Source organism: Triticum urartu, chromosome 7A (assembly GCF_056163025.1).
Source record: "Triticum urartu cultivar PI428250 chromosome 7A, HENAU_Tu73, whole genome shotgun sequence".
In the NCBI taxonomy this organism is placed as follows: Eukaryota; Viridiplantae; Streptophyta; class Magnoliopsida; order Poales; family Poaceae; genus Triticum; species Triticum urartu.
The window spans coordinates 273,119,111-273,133,036 of record NC_141879.1 but is presented as its reverse complement, the minus strand read 5'-3'; positions in this window follow the sequence as shown (position 1 = coordinate 273,133,036).

Genomic DNA, 13,926 nt, shown 5'->3' with positions numbered 1-13,926 from the left:
ACCCCGGCAAGAGGAGCTTGCCGGGAGGGCCACTCGAGGCATACCAAGAAAGCTTGCCGCGGCACGCCGCGCGTCCCGGCAAGGCCCGGTGAGCGACAAGCTCCCGAATACGACAAGGCGACGACCGCGGCAAGGAGCTTGCCGCGGGAAACCCCCACTTCGCGCCCGCGCTCCAGCACACCTGCCAACGTGTCGCTCTGGGACCCTCCCAAGCACACGTGGCAAAGAGGCCGTGCAGCTAGGGGTGCGCGGTGGCAAGCAGGCGCTGACAAGATAACCATCGTGGCAAGCATGCGCTGACAAGGTAACCATCGTGGCAAACGGTGGTGTCCCTAGCAGTCCGTTTCGGTACTGTTTAGGCGACACAGACGGGCAATTAATGCCCTTGTCCCCTGCCGCCAGGGTTAGGTATGATAACACTGTACAGGTAGCTGTACCAACCACCACTTTTACATTTTTGCCCCCTGTTGCTATGTCGGTAACCCCTTGAGCATATAAAAGGAGGCCCGAGTGCAACGAGGGGGGTGGACCAGTTCCAACTCTCACGCTCGGCCTTGCCCGCCGCCGGTGTGTACTGTAGCACTCCACGCTCCCGAGCCAGGAATCAATACCAAACCACAAAGAAGGAGTAGGGTTTTACGCATCCGTGCGGCCCGAACCTGGGTAAATCGCTCGCGTGCTTCGCCTCGATCTGCTCTTTGCGCGACCTCCGCCCCCCGCCGAACCGAAAGGGACCCGGTCCACCGGTCCCATAGGTGCCCGTGGATCAGCAACCCCGGCATCTCTGGCGCGCCAGGTAGGGGGCGTCGAAGTTGTGTGAACCAGATCCGGCGTTCTTGCGAGCCAGATCTTCATCATCTTCATCAACATGCCGCCGAAGAAGAAAGTTTCGGAGGCAGCCGCTCCGTCCGCACCGAGCCAGCCACCGCCGGAGCAAACGGTAGGTGGGGCAGGCGCAGGCGGAAGAGCACGCGTCGACGAGGGAACTCACGGTGCTGCCAGGTCCCAGGACAAGGCTGCGCCGCCCATCGGCGGCGTAGCCGGCTCCCACAACGACCGGGCACACTCCACGCACGTCAACTTGCCGACGAGTAAGAAAGATAAGTTGCCAAAGTCTGAGCAACCAGATTTTTAAATTTTAGGTTATCTCCCTTGAACGACCGCACTTTGTATGGAAAACCTGTGCGCGGAGGAACCAACTCATAGCTGGCTGCGCCCTCACGTTGTTTCGAGCTCGCTCAACAACCTAAGTGAGCTGCGGCTAGTTGCTTAGCTGGCCGCGCCCTTACCTTGTTTCGAGTCTTCTCAACAACGTGAGTAAGCTACAACTAGTTGCTTAACTAGCCGCGCCCTTACTTTGCTTCGAGTCCGCTCAGCAACTTGAGTGAGCTGCAACCAGTTGCGACAAGGTTTCTTGCCGGTAGCGGCACCGCCAGTAGGCTGCTGATGTTCCGCACTCAGCGCTCGCGGCTCGGGTGCCTGCACCGGCAAGTTCCCTAAAAGCGTAGGGCAAAAACATACAAAGGAAGGGATCAAGTAAAGGGAGTAACGTGAGGAAGGTGACCTTGTTCTTCGGCGCGTTCATTCCACCAAGAATTCCAACAAGTTGACGCCGCAGTGGGAAGGCCCTTACCGGGTGAAACGAGTCAGTAGGCTTGGCGCTGTCCGCCTTGAGACCGAAGATGGCATTCCGGTGAGCAACTCCTGGAACATCGAGCCTCTTCGTAAGTTTTACCCGTAAGGCGCGGTTGTCGGACCCCGTCCGGCAACCACCCCTTTTGTACAAAGTCTTGCCGTTGTTGCATGTGATCCTTTGTACAAAGCCGGGCGCAGATCCCGTGCATAAGTAAAGCTCATGTGCTCCGCGCATTTTGTCAATTTTGTGCTTCCTATTTTCTGGCATATATGATCTGACACTTTGCGCAGCGCCTGCTCCACGGTAAGCAATAACGAGCCATAAGGCTCCATATCTGTATTTTCTCTTCTTTCTTTTTCACGAGGAAAGGAAGGCTTCCTCGCGCACAAGTTTGCCGGGGGGGAAAGGAGAAGAAAAGGATATGGACCAGGCGTCGTTCAAGAATTTCGCCTTGCCAGGAAGCAGACAACAGAAAAGATAAGTTGCCAAAGTCTGAGCAACCAGATTTTTAAATTTTAAAGTTATCTCCCTTGAACGACCGTGCTTTGTATGGAAAACCTGTGCGCGGAGGAGCCAACTCGTAGCTGGCTGCGCCCTCACATTGTTTCGAGCTCGCTCAACAACCTAAGGGAGCTGCGACTAGTTGCTTAGCTGGCCACGCCCTTACCTTGTTTCGAGTCTGCTCAACAACGTGAGTGAGCTGCGACTAGTTGCTTAACTAGCCGCGCCCTTACTTTGCTTCGAGTCCGCTCAGCAACTTAAGTGAGCTGCAACTAGTTGCGACAAGGTTTCTTGCCGGTAGCGGCACCGCCAGCAGGCTGCTGACGTTCCACACTCAGCGCTTGCGGCTCAGGTGCCTGCACCGGCAAGTTCCCTGAAAGCGTAGGGTAAAAGCACACAAAGCAAAGAGTCAAGTAGAGGGAATAACGTTGTAATGGCTGCCCAAAATCAAGTTATACTACAAAAATAGCTTGTCGCAGCTCTGATAAATTGTTTTCATGACGAGGTGAACAGCGACAAGAAAAGAAGAAATGAGCGGCCTAATCCACGCGATCGCCCTCGACCCGCTTGATCCCGCTCACCTTGTCCACAATGGGTGCGACAAGGGCCTTGAGCTCCTCCAGATCAGCTTCTGGCGGCAAGGACCTGAGGATGTTGGTGAGGCGGAGGCCCGGATTGCGGAAGGCCACCTTCATCAACACTTTCTCGAGGGCTCCTGCGCAGATCTCGCGCGACTCGTCAGCTAGTTGCTTGGGGATCCTCTCTCGGAGTCGCTGAAGGGCCGTCGCCACGCCCTTGAAGAACAGGACGAGCTTGGCGCTGGGTTGGAGGTTGTCGTCGGTGGAATACCCGAAATCCTCCACCCCCAGTTGCGTCAGCTCCTTGTCGATGTCCGTGGCGGCGTTCACAAGGCTCTCCGTCCAGTGCGTCACGGTCTCCCTGAAGGCGTTCTGGGCGGTGGCAGCGCTCTCCAGCAGCGCCTTGTCGGCCTTGATTTCCTCCTTCAAGGCCGCCTCCCGCTTCTTGGCGCTGTCCAGAGTCTTGGTCAAAGTGGTTAGCTTCAACTCAAGATCCACGTTGGAGACCTTGGCGGCGCTGAGCTCCTTGCCCTTCTCGGAGAGATCGGCCTCCAGCCGCGCTACCTTCGTCTTCAACTCCTCCTTGGCGGTCTCGGCGGCGGCGGCAGCGTCCTCCGCTTGCTTGAGGGCTCCGCCAAGCTTCTCCTCGTGCGAGGCAAGCTCCTCCTCGTGGGCGTCGAGATTAACCTTCCGCTGCGCCAGCTCGCCCTCCTCTGCGGCTAGCTTCACAGCGGCAAGTCGCTGGCGCTCCTCGGCTTCGGCCTTCTCGAGGAGAAAGGCCTTTTGTGCTTCAACGAGCCGCTCACGCTCCTCCGCCAGGGACCGGAGGGCTTCCCGGTGGTAACCACCGAGCTCTTCCGCGCGCTTTTCAATGTCTGCCCCCGCCTTCGCGACAACTGCCTCGCGGGACTCCAGCTTGGCCTGTCGCGCATGATAGAGCGACATCAACCTCCGCAGCAGCCGCTCTTCTTCGGGCTCGTTGCTGCTGCCGCTTGGCGCGTCGACCAGCGTCAACCCCGCGGAGGCAAGCACTTCTCCATCAAAGATCTCCCCCTCGACCGGCGCTCTGGAGCTTGATGCCCAGGGAAGATTGATGAAGACGTCGTCGCCGGCCTTCAGGTAGACGCCTGGCTGGGGCTCTCCGGAGCCTGGCGCTGCGGCAGCGGCGGACGGGTCGGCGGTCGGTGTAGCGCCTGGCGCTCCTGCGGCCCCAGGGCCGTCAGTATGATCGCCGGACCCCTCGCCAGTTGCCGCGGCGTCTGCCTTGGCGGCCTCTGCGCCGGCGGCGTCGCCACCACCGGTTGCCTCGTCAGTGGTGACCTCGGTTTCCATCTGCTCCGCAGCGAGTGGATCTGACGACCGGAAAAGGGGGAAGAGTCAAGCAGAATCCAGCAAAAACTCAAGAAGATCAAGAGAAGAACCCAAGGGGAGTTTCGAAGCAAGAGGAGCACCTGCACCAGGTCCTGGAGTCGTGGTCTCCACCGTCGGGGGGCCGCTGGCGCTGTCCCTTGCCGGAGAACCCTCTCTTGCCGGAGACTTCTCCCTTACCGGGGAACCCTCCCTTGCCGGAGACTTCTCCCTAGTCGGGGGATTTTCCCTTGGCTCCCGGTGGGGCTGCTCGACTCCTACACAAGTCAACAAGCAAATATCAGCAAAGACGAGTACCCATGCGCGCCTCGCCGCGGAGAATAATTCACACACTTACGCTGGGGGCTGCCATGGAGGAAAGTCGCCAGGTCCGGCAAGCTTGTCTCGGGCGCACCACCTGCTGTCGCAGGGGGCTCATCCTCGACAACGATCGCCGGGGCCTTGGCTCTCTTTGCCGCTCTCTGAGCCAGAGTCCTAAGAAGGGACAGATTCAGGGAAAGGCAAATGAGATACAAGATAAACAGCAAGACTTGAAGAAATGCAAGGACAACAAGAGAAGCTTACTCTTCCTCTTCTTCCTCGTCGGAGCTTAACGCGGAGAAGTCGAAGCCCGGCGCGTGCCCGGCGCGCGCCCGGCGCGAGGAGACGTAGGAGAAGCTTCCCTTGGCCGCTTGCCGGGAGCGGCGGCGGCGGTCTGAGACAACCCCGCTCCGGCTGTTGGCGCGACGCGAGTAGCGGCAAGGGCTGAAGCGGTGGTCCGGCTAGACTCCGCTCCGGCTGCCGTCGGAGCATGAGGTGCTCCCGCGGCAACGGTGTTTGCCGTGGTCGAGCGTGTCACGCGGCGTGGCGACTGTTGGCCCGCTTGCCGCTCCGCCACATCGCCCACCTTGCGGAGGCGCCTTCTCGGTGGGGCCGGGGGCTCTGCTTCTGGTGGGCTGTCTGAAGACGAGGTGGAAGAAGAGTCGATTTGCAACGAGCCGCTCGTGTCCCTGGCGGGCTCGCTCGGCTCGGCGTCTTGCCCGGAAAGCCCCTTCTTGCCGGCAGGCTCCCCTCGCTCGGCACGGCTTGCCGCTTCTGCTGCGTCGGCCTCCTCCGCGGTGAACCCGAACTCGCCCGCGGCTGCGGCTGCCGCTGCCTCCTCCATCCTGGTGGCGATGAGCGGCAACTCCGCATCCGTGGTGTCGCGGGTGAGGCCATCCTTCTTGTCGAGGCGGATTGGCACTTCCACCAAGTCGTCGAAAAATTGCTGCGCGACCTCGTCCGCAGGCTCCTGCCAAGTGGGCACAATCCCGTGCGAGTCACACTCCGGCATCATTGCACGGATGCGATCGAGCTCGGAATTGTTGCACAAAGGCACGACGCCCCCCGGCAACCTGAACACCTCGGGATGCTGGGGGTCATATTTGAACAGCTCCTGCAGCATTGCGTCAAGCTCCAAGACTGTGAAGTTATAGTTGAGGCCTGGCCGCAGCCTCATGATGTCTGCCGCGTTCTTGAACTCCCAAGTGGGCCTCCCCCGTTCCTGCAAGGGGGCGATGCGGCGGCGAAGGAAGTCGGCGCCGACAGCGCCAACAGTAAGCCCGGCAAACCTCAGGCGCAGGATCCTGGTGACGGCAATCTTCAGCCTGGCATCCTCCGGAGCCATGTCGCTCCAATCGCTGCCGCGTGCTACTGGGGTTTTGCGCTGGGCGGTGAATGGCTGTGGATCCTCTTCGTCAATCCAGCACCAATCCGCTCTCCACTCCTCCCATTTGCCGCGGAACTCCCCATCCAGATAGGTCTCTTTCTTGCCGGACCTTGAGATCCAGGCAATCCCGCCGGATAGAGGCTCTCCTCTCTCTACTCGGGGTATGAAAAAGTGGCGGAAGAGGGCTACGTTGGGTAGGACTCCGACAAAGTTTTCGCAAAGGTGTGCGAAAACCGCCATTGTCAGGACGGCGTTGGGAGTGAAGTCAAGGAGATGGAATCCGTACGTGTTCATGATGTCGCAGAAGAAATCAGAGAAGGGCGGGCAGAGCCCGCAGTAGAAGAACAGAGCGAAGAAGGGATATCCGTTCGGAGCCGTCTTCCAAGCGATGGCGAGGAGTACCTTTGTGCGCGGATGCGCGCGCGTCTCCGCCGACCAGAAGAGGTAGTACTTCTCCTTCAGCTCCTTCGCGGCGAGCTTTGGGGGGGAAACTGCCCGCTCCTTCCGCAGCGCCGCAAGCCGCTGCGCCTCGGCCGATGGCGTTGGTGATGCCGGCGACAATGGGGGGGCGGGGCGCTGCTCTCTCTCTCTCAGCTTTGGGGAAGCAAGGGAGCAGCGGAGATTTCTGAGAATTGGGAACGGCAACGGGCGAATGGGCCAACTGCCCCTGCTTCCCCTGCTTATAAAGGGGGAGGGGGCGGACGTTCCGCATTTCCGAATAAAATAACCACCCACGACCTCTCCCACGACGCCACATTCAACGCGTGCCGTTCGGGAAGGCGCAGTGGGTACGGAGTGGGATATGCGGCGTGACCTAGGCCGCGCGTGCTCGTGCACTGTTTTGGGCCTGGCCCAACAGCGCTCGGCACCGTGTCTGGCCCAGGCCCGGGGACTCCTGTCGGTGTACTAGAGTAGGGGTACCCTAGTATCCCGAACTTGTGCACGGGCAGTCGCAGCCTCCCGCGGCAAGGCTTGCCGCAGTGGCCGCCAAGACCCTCCGCAGCCACTTTGAAGACCATTCAAGAACAAAGTATTCAAACCAAGGCCCCGGCAAGAGGAGCTTGCCGGGAAGGCCAACCGAGGCCCCGGCGAGAGAAGCTTGCCGGGAAGGAGGCGAGACCCCGGCAAGAGGAGCTTGCTGGGAGGGCCACTCGAGGCATACCAAGAAAGCTTGCCGCGGCGCGCCGCGCGTTCCGGCAAGGCCCGGTGAGCGACAAGCTCCCGAATACGACAAGGCGACGACCGCGGCAAGGAGCTTGCCGCGGGAAACCCCCACTTCGCGCCCGCGCTCCAGCACACCTGCCAACGTGTCGCTCTGGGACCCTCCCAAGCACACGTGGCAAAGAGGCCGTGCAGCTAGGGGTGCGCGGTGGCAAGCAGGCGCTGACAAGATAACCATCGTGGCAAGCAGGCGCTGACAAGGTAACCATCGTGGCAAACGGTGGCGTCCCTAGCAGTCCGTTTCGGTACTGTTTAGGCGACCCAGACGGGCAATTAATGCCCTTGTCCCCTGCCGCCAGGGTTAGGTATGATAACACTGTACAGGTAGCTGTACCAACCACCACTTTTACATTTTTGCCCCCCGTTGCTATGTCGGTAACCCCTTGAGCATATAAAAGGAGGCCCGAGTGCAACGAGGGGGGGGTGGACCAGTTCCAACTCTCACGCTCGGCCTTGCCCGCCGCCGGTGTGTACTGTAGCACTCCACGCTCCCGAGCCAGGAATCAATACCAAACCACAAAGCAGGAGTAGGGTTTTACGCATCCGTGCGGCCCGAACCTGTGTAAATCGCTCGCGTGCTTCGCCTCGATCTGCTCTTTGCGCGACCTCCGCCCCCCGCCGAACCGAAAGGGACCTGGTCCGCCGGTCCCATAGGTGCCCACGGATCAGCAACCCCAGCAATCGCCCTCTTCCTTTTGAACGTCTGATACACAAGAACAACATTTGAATGGATAAATATGGTATGATGACAGATGGAATATGTACTGAAAATGGATAGGCAGGGCGTATTCACATACACGATGTGTAAACTAAGCTAATGGCAGTTCAACAAAGTAGAAGCAATGCAAAGCATCAGTTGCAAGATATGTGCGAGCAATGTAACCTTGGAAAGTTAGAGCAAGTACCTTGATGGGTGAATAAGATAGGGCATCTTCCTCTGACTCCTCCACTAGGGAGCTACATTGACTTAGGTCTCCCTCTAGCTCAGAATCACTGTTAGGATCATATTCTGAGCATGAATCTGTAGGTGCAGAGTGTTTGCATTGCATTGCATCCAGACTTGATTTCAGTCCCTTAATGCCAAGTTTGACAGCCATGGCATTGTTCTGCTTTATTCTTTTCATGCGCGCAAGCTCATAATCATTATGATGCTGTTCAGAATCTGAGATTCATGAAAACATAAAAAGTAGTCAGATTATCTATGGAATGCATTGCGGTTTCAACTCGGAGAGTGTCTCCCTATAAACCCCTGCATATGCAAAGTTCACCTCCCCAACCGTGCTGACCAGACCACACACAGAGATACACACCCGAGCGGCGAACATGCATTTTCGAAACTAATTTAGGAACATTTAGCTGACCAATAAACAACTCTGTTTTAATAATATCAGATTCGTATTTGAACAACTAAGCTTGTTTAGCTTGATGGATGGAGCAGTGTTATTATGACACGAAGCATGTATTTTGATCGTATAGTGATCATAAAAGGGGGAAACTCTAAGCATATATTTTTTAGCAAAAGAGGGTTTCCCCTCTGATTTCTATTAAAGAAACCACCACGGAACCAACATGATCAATTAAACCCTAAGCATGATCAATTAAACCGTATTATGGCTGTGCCATGGCAGATTTGAAGCTGCAAACCGGAGAAATGATATTTAGCATCCATTGTTTGCTTCAAACTAAGAACTAAATTCTAAGAGCTGAAAAGAAAGTAGAGTAACCAAGTTAAGATCTATTTTCTGGTTGAGATCAAAAAGTTGAGGAGATATGAAGTACTACCTCTCTTGCGGCGCCGTGTAGGCATCGGGGGTGCGATGGCTGTCGGTGGCGTTGAAGCAGATCTGCGACGGTAGACGGGTGCATCGGGGGATAAGTCCCGTTGCGGTGGAAGAGAAGGTCGTGTGAGCCGCCCCGGCAAAGAGGACGACGACGCCGGTGAAGCGGGAGGACGCGATGCAAGGCTATTGGTCCATCGCCGTGGATGAGAAACGTCCATCTCTAGCAGTGGACGGCGCGGTCTTGGTAGGCGTTCTAGCATGGTGGAGGACGGTGGCGATGGATGTGGTGGAGGACGGCGGCGATGGATGGGGTGGCGGACGGAGGCTGGTATGGGAATGGGGTGTTCTAGCGCGGACGGTGTATGAATGGGAAAATGGAGGGAGAGGTACGGGGAACCATGTTTTTGGGACGCGCTTGTCTGAAATATGGGAAAGTTACGAACTTATCCCCCGTTTCAAATTTGGATGTCTCGTCGGTTGGGGATAGGACGGTAATCTCGCATCTCCCAAATATTTGCCTGTAACTATTTCGGGCGAGGAGAGGGTGTTTTGCCGTCCACGGTTGGCGCCCACGGTGTATGAACGGGGCTGATAGGTAGGGCGGTTGTGTCATGTCTGATGGAAGTTACACATTTGCCCCAATTTAAAATATTAGCCTACATCGATTTCGAGCGAGGAGAGGGTGTTTTGCCGCCCACGGTTGGTGCCCATGGTGTATGAACGGGGCTGACAGGTAGGGCGGTTGTGTCATGTCTGATGGAAGTTACACATCTGACCCTATTTAAAATATGAGCCTACATCTATTTCGGACAAGGAGAGGGTGATTTGCCGCCCACCGTGTATGAATGGGGAATGCAGGGAGAAACAGAGGTCTTTCGGATGAGCTTGAATCAAATGAGTTTTGCCGCCCATGTTTGATGCCCACCGTGTCGGAATGGGCTCAGAGGCGGTCGTGTCATGTCTAATTGAAGTTACTAACCTACCCCTATTTAGAGCAGTGGAAATCGGGCCGATGGATTGTCCGTGTAATGGGTAGACAATAATTTCCATCTCCCAAACACTTGGCTTCGGGCAGCCGATGTGGGAGTGGACATTTTGTTGTTTCTTTCGAATTTTGGGACAATAAGCATCCACGTTTACCCTGGCAACTAAATTCGAATCCATTTTGTATTCCTATATGAATCTTTATAAATCATTCTGTGTGTTTTTATATATTTTCAAAAGGACGACAAAGATGTATTCCACTATCATATATGAATATGGTTTACAAATGCCGATACTCAAATTCAGAAACTAGAATCCAGTTTAAGGTGAATTCGAATATTTGGAACACTTCATGTCCAACTCAAATGTCACACGCAGCATAATGTGTACTCCCATTTAGATATGTACACAAGCGATGTATCAAGATTCAAATACCGAGTCAATCAACCAAGAATGTACGGAACTAACAGACATATAAACACTTATAGAGTATATGGATCAATAATATCAACTAACATACATAAGCCAGGCCGCTGTACTTTTTTTTGGCTACAACAACATCCTTTTTTTAGCCAGCATCTTGGCCCTTTCCGATGCGTGCCACTTATGGTCCATCTATACTACTATTGATGAATGCACATTCAGCCCGATTGGCATATTTGTAGGTCTGGCATAGCAATCCAAATGAAATGTCTCCGAGTCTTATCAATTAATACAGACTTGTGCTCAAATAAAATTACAAACAAAAAAACAATTATTACATGATCTCTAAAACAAATGGTTTGATTGATTACATGAACAGACAACACAAAGGTTATTCAACTATGGAAAGAACATTTCACCTATGATTTACCAAGTAGGAATTTAATTTCCTTTTTTCCTTCAGGATCTTAACAATCTGGTCAGTCTCAGCTTGCTTCGTTTTGAAATCCACCAAATATTTAATGGTTGTCTGGAGTACTGCTTGTGATTGTGCTGTTTGCTTCCTCAACATGTCAACTTCATCTCTAAGTGCAGAAGCAGAATCTCTTTCTACCACTAGTTTAGCCTCTAGAGCATCAGCAGTTGGCAATTCATAATGCACGATTGGGCCGGTGCCACTTCTGTGGGATGATGCAACGTCCATGGGGACCTCGCTCTTTGATCTTGGGCTAACCTGTTTTGCCATTAAAGTTCCGATTGGATTCAGAAAAGTTGAAGTTAGCAAAACATCTCAACTGGGAGTTATAACAGCAAACCTGTTAAACAAACAAGGAATTAAAGAGTTTCAATTGGATGCTAAAAAGTAGTTATTAACATCATTGTAACCCGCTGTTGTAGTAGCAAAGCAGTGAAACAAACAAGTAGATATTTAAGTTAAGGCAAACAGGTAATTCTTAACAGTAAGTATCAAACACATAGATAGGCGCAGTCTACAATATGATTAACAGGCTGTGCCATTATGTAATCAGTAGCAAACTAAATTAAGCCAAGCAACGTAATTGAATTTTTTTTGCAATAAGTGGCTAACTAAAATTCTGAGAAGCAGGTAACTGAACTTACTCTAGTTCTTTGTACAGACACACTGCAACTTCTTTTTCGCTTACAAGGTTGTACGAAGGAGTCCATGGCATTAATTGCTTGGATACGCAGTCCCAATACTTCTTTCTTCCCACACTGCATGGGTAAGTCGAATGGTTAATATGGTAAGATGGTGCGTCCTTGATATGTTATATGAGGACGTGTAGTCATACTAGTTGTAGCCAAACACATCACACTGGCTTTTACTATATATTTCATGCGATTACTTTTGGCATATCGAGATCTAAGCAATCTACAATAGGATGAAAAGACTGGCATCCTTCACATTATTGGCGAACTCAGTTCATAGAAACAAGCAATTCAACCATTCTTTGGGTAAATCAAAAGTGCCACTGGAATATTTTTCACTATCCAATCATACACGCAAAAAGGGGCGACACCACCATAGGGGCTGGTATGGGCGGCCGCCTCAGGTGGCTGGAAAGTGTGCACCTAGTTTGAGTCGTCCAGGTTGGCCCATGCTAGTTTTGTTCGTCCCAACGCACGAGCAGGCAATGTAAAAAATGAATAAAAATGTTTCAATTTGGATGGGCCAATAACATAAGTGCAAGGCAGGCCCTATGGCAGGCTCGTGGCCCAAACGAGCGCCTCCCATATCGATCGACACCAGGAAAAATCCCAATTCATTCGCTCTAGCCTCCAGTCTGGTTCGCTCCTAACCTAGCCGCCGCTGGACAGACCGACACAACACTTCCTCGCGCCCTCGTTGGAGGGCGGTCGCCGGGCTTCAAGCAAACGGAAGGACAAGAAGATGAAGATCCAACCCTGTGTGTAGCCTGCGTGGGAGGCAGCGGCGGCAGCACGGGCATGGCATCGAGCTTGCGCAAACGGATAGTCGCAGCTTGCAAGAGTCGCATGCGCAACGAGCAGGTACATCACATCCCTGATTATATCTAATTCAACTCTTCAATTTCTGGCCAATAGTTAAACCTGACGGTGTTGTAAAACTGCTTGTATGTAGGGAATCTATGAGAAAATGAAACCAATTTCTACTTATTTTATAACTCCCCCAATCAATACTGAACTGACTGAATCTGATGTATCTAATCAAGTTTCTGGTGCAAACATACAAGCTCATGTTGTTCTTGAGCCTGAAGTGTCTAATGAACAGACTGCTAATGAAGGATTTGATGCGAACATTTTACGTGCTCCTGGTGATGAACATATAGTGTCTAATGAGGGATCTAATGCAAACATTTTGCAAGCTCATTGAAGGATTTAGTGTCTAATGATGATCTACTATGTTGAGAGAGACAGAGATTTCCAGGCATTGATGACAAGCAAATTATAGTGCTTTTCATAGCTGGAGGAAATGTCGAGGCCATCTACCAGAAAGTCCCCGTATCATGACAACATAGCATAAATACTTTTCTAATCTGTTGTTTGAAACTATTGGCATACTCGTGCAGGATAGATATATTGATATGCATTTTGCGCACTGGTTATACATGCAATTACACTTCGATATTTTCAGCCAGAGAACGAATAATTCAAGAAGGTACAGACCATGTTTGTAGTCCTTGTACACCATGTTGCATTTTGTGTTTTTTGGTGCTTGCATCATTTAGTGTTTATAGTCTGAACTACTTTGGATCATTAGCTGGTTTTCAAAGTGCATGTAGCTTCACATTTGTCAAGTTATGTTGATTTCTGGAGTGCAAGTGCCTTCGTATTTTTTAAGTTAAATGTTCGCCCCTGGTAACTTGAATTCGTGGATCAACCACTACACACAAATCATACACGAATGCCAGTACGAATTAAATGAAATGCAGGGACTTACGCTAGCTCGTTGTACAGGCTCACTGCAGCTCTGCTTGCGCTTGGGATGTTCCATGTACAAGTCCATGTTACCACTTGCTTGGATGTGCTGGCCTTGTGCTCCTTGCATCCCCCTCTGCATTTTTGACACGGCGAATGGTTGATCAAATAAGAGGAATCGACCTTGATGTTGTACCGGAGGACAGATACTTACAAGGTTATACGGGTGTGCAGGATGTGTACCAGATCCTGTAGCGCCGTCATGCGTCGCTAAAATATGGATTTCCTTGTTTCAGATGATATCTCCAGAAGAAATAATAGTTAACGTCAGAGTTGCATAGGCGTGTAAGCTAAGAGAGCGGTGAGAGGATATCCAAACATCCTCGGAACAGTGCACAAGGGAGTGATGTGTGGATACCTAGTTCGGGCCGGCGTTTGGGCATGCTCGCCTAGCTAGAGTGCGGGTCACTTCAGTGCCATTGAGGGTGATGCGCTGGCGTTGGCTGTCCGCACACGGATGCAGATCTTGAGTGGCAGCGGAGCGCTAAGATGCGGTGGACGAGACCGTTGGTGAAGCCCCAACGGCCTCGGGGGCGAAGGTGCGATGATGTGCCCGGTGAAGTAGCCCCGGTGAGCTGGGAGATGGCGTCGGTGAAGCGCACCTGATGCGGTGGAACTCGGTGTCTGTGAGGCATGTCGGTTGCGGCGGCCGACGTTGTCGGTGGACCACCCGGTGTGGTGAACGAGGGCATAGATGAGGTAGCTCCGGTGCGGTGGTGAAGCGCGACCGTCGTCTTCATCATCGTCGTCCGGCACAGAGGTGGGGAACGG